The following is a 3,704-nucleotide window of genomic DNA, read 5'->3' as shown; positions in this document are numbered from 1 at the left end:
TATACTCTTAAAGACCGAGTATTAGTGTCAGGATTTTATTAAAGCCTTATGTTTGTTATATTCACTTCCATAAGAGGTGAAAAATATAACAAACCAAGGAAAACTGTTTTAAATTATTATTCTTTGAAAATTTCTTGTTATAATTCAGTTGTATTCACTCCTCTCCCTCAACTCCTGTTATATCTACACCCTTTTTGCTTCCGATCTATTTTTGTGTCTTATTTTAAGCTCATTTGTGTGATGTATGTACCTTTGGGTGTGCAGCCAGCCACTGAGACATGAATGTTCTACCAAATGGGACACCCTTAAAGAAAACTAACTCCATTTTCCAGAAATTATCAACTCTCATGCCCACCTTCCCCCCAAAAAATCTCCCTCTGGGATGTTATCTGGCTGGAACTTACGCAAGCCTTGTACATGCTGTCCCAAAAACTTTGAGTACAAAGAAACTGTAAAATACAGTTGTGTCTGTAAAATACGGCTTGGTTCTCATCATGCCTCACCATTGACTCTTACAAACATTCTTTTCCCTTTTTCTGAATAATTCCTGAGACTCACTAGAAGGTGTGTGTGATATAGATGTTCCGCTTACTGCTGAGATTTCTGTAGTCTCATATTCTCTGCAATTTAACCAGTTGTATGTTTCTATTTTCATTAACATTTGCTGCAAAAAGAAAATTCTAGGATGAGAGCTGAAAGACACACTAATCTCTAATTATAACAATAAGTCATAAAGAAGTCCTCAGTAACTTGAGGAAGTCTATTGTCATTGAGGGATAAAATGATGATATATTTTTATTACTTTTATAAGTAAATGGGAAAGCATGTCTCAAAGACAGTAAAAAGAAATTATTACAGAAGTTTGATTATAAAGAAAAGCTGAAAGATAATGCATATTTGGGGCAATATTTGAGGCAAATAGCAACATATGAAATGTTTCCCCATCTCAATATCTCTGTCATTTCTAGAGTTTAGGAAGCTGCTTACAATGTACTTCTGGTTTTCTAAGGTAATATCATATCCTTCTGGAGTCTTTGACGGAGTTGAAGAATAGACAGTTATATAGTTTTCCTTAGTTATGATAAAAGATAAAGTAGATATATATTGTAACTGTAATTTTTGCTTGATGCCGGTTTTATTATATGTAATTTTACTATGTCAAAATTAAAACCTTCCTTTTTATTTAAACAGAAAAGGGGAGATGATGTGGGATTTCCCTCTGTACCATTGATTAATAAAGTAACTGCTATGGCCCTATAGCAAAGCAGAACTTAAGTAGGCATGGAAAGCTAGGCTGAAGGCACGGAGCAATGAGGCAGAGTCGGGAGAAGCCATGGAGCTGCAGGAGACAGATGCACTGAAACTTTGCTGGCAGGCCGCAGCCTCATGGAGATACACAGACTAATGGAGATGGGTTAAATTAAGATGTAAGTGTTAGCCAATAAGAAATTAGAGCTAATGGGCCAAACAGTGCTTTAATTAATACAGTATCTGTGTGATTATTTCTGGTTTAAGTGGCCAGGAACTAACTAGCAACCTCCATACTACAAAAAATATCATGGCAGGCAATAGAATAGTCCTCTAAGAAAGACCACACACTAGCTACTACATCAAGAAAATGTAGTACCTGTGGGATAAAAGGGTTCAGCAGACTTAATTGTGAAAGTCAAGCACCATGAAATAGGAGAACAATTCTGAATTACCGACGCGAGATCACTCTAGATGTATAGATCTTGACAGCTGACAACTTTTCTAGTTGTGTTCAGAGAGAATAAGATAAATACAAGTGTTTTGATTCCATTTTAAGGGATTGTTCTTGGATGGAAGGAATGCAGTTGGCTACAGAAGCTTGTAAGGGTACAAAATAGATTCTGAGACAACCTCCCGTGATATTGATGCTGGATGATATATTAGTGTCTTGTATTTTATATCTCATTCTATAGAGTAGAAATATGAGTAATAGGTACTGTTTCTAGCCACCAAATCTTGGGTAATACTCTAAGTTAGCCTGGAAAAACTAACCTGAAATTTGTCTTGTTGGTTCATACTATCCCTGTAATTTGGTGGTTCCTTTAGACTAAGCTCTAGATAATTGATTTGAAGATGAAGTCAGAATACGGTCACTCAAAGCAATTGTTTTCTTTTGTAGCTGCCTACTTGATTTCCAGGTGTTGAGGTTTCCGTGGACTCATTCCAGTCTGCAGAGTGGCCTAACGTCATTAGAAAGATATGTGTGGACTTCACTCATTTGAAATCTGTCACAGTAAGAAATCAATGTGTGATGTGTTATATGGCCATTAGTTGTGATTTCTGGGTTTATAAGAATGTCAGACATCATTATTTCTGCTGAGTAACATAATATGTTTTAATGGTTTCTGAGACTGAACACACTCGAATACTAATAATTATTATAATATTCAAAGTAAAGACAGGAACACAGAAGAAAAAGAAAGACACACAGAAAAAGAGAGATAGAGACAGAGATATAGAGAAACAGAGAAGTAGAATACAGTGAACCTGGAACCTACAAAGAAATGTAAATCATTCTAGGAGCTAAAATTATGTTACATGTAAAGGGGAAAAAGGGAAAAATATGGAAGAAATTAAGAAATACTCTACCCTGCTGACAACATCTACATCTTTTGTTATCAAGAGGGAGAGCAGGTTGTAATGTATCACCTAGGTTCTCATAGTTAGGGTTTAATTTCCCAAGTTTGACCCCATCGGTAGAAGGATAGAAGGAGGGAGGGAAGTGGAAGGCAGGGAGGCATAAAACAGTGTGTTTCCTACTCCCCATCTCCCTTTTACTTGGTCTAAATTCTGTCAATGAATTCTTTCCAACTAAATAAAATATTATTGTATATGTACAACTCTTTATCCATTCATCAGTTAAAGGGAATCTACACTGCTTTCATTTTTCAGTTACTAAAATGTGTAAGTGTCTCTGTTGTAGAAATTACAGTCCTCTATTCATACACTTAAGAGAAAACAGCTGGGTCATGTGATAGTTTGAGCTTTAGTTTTCTGAAACAACAATGTAATGATCTACATGGCGGCTGTACCACTGTATTGTGAGCAAAGGTGAACAAGGGTGTTTACCTTTGCACAGGTCTTGACTGGCATTTGTTGCAGTTGGTTTTCTTCATGCTGTCCCTTCTGACAAAAGTAAGGTGAAATCCCAAGTAGTCTTCATTTACATTTCCACAAGAATGTTGCACACTTTAAAAAATGAATAATTGGGAATTTATATTTCTTTTTAGAACCCTCTAGTATTTAATTAGCCATTTTATTTTCTATTGATTTAAATCATTTCTCTTGATGTTTATTTGTTATTTGTAACATTTTTATTGCGAACAACTGTATTCTGGCATTTGTTGTTTGATAGTCACCTCTATGTTTGAGAAATTGAGTGTTCAAATGAATTGTTTAAAGAAAATTTTATTGTCCTGAACATAAATTTTTTAATAACATAACTTACTATACAGAAACTTATCCTTTTTACATTTAAGACATTGATATTTCTCTGGCAGCTCTTAAAAATTGTGATTTTTTTTAAAAAATTAACTCTGTGCACATAGTCTTAACATTCTATATTTTAAAAATATTATTTACCCTCACATTACTGCTAACATGAAAGAGGAAAATAATCATAACTCATATTTCACCTATAAAAAGTTAATGATAAGGAGTTACAAATGAACAAT

The sequence above is a fragment of the Arvicola amphibius genome, chromosome 7, assembly GCF_903992535.2.
Source record: "Arvicola amphibius chromosome 7, mArvAmp1.2, whole genome shotgun sequence".
Classification (NCBI taxonomy): domain Eukaryota; kingdom Metazoa; phylum Chordata; class Mammalia; order Rodentia; family Cricetidae; genus Arvicola; species Arvicola amphibius.
The sequence above is the reverse complement of the archived record's forward strand: the minus strand, read 5'-3'. Positions refer to the sequence as shown.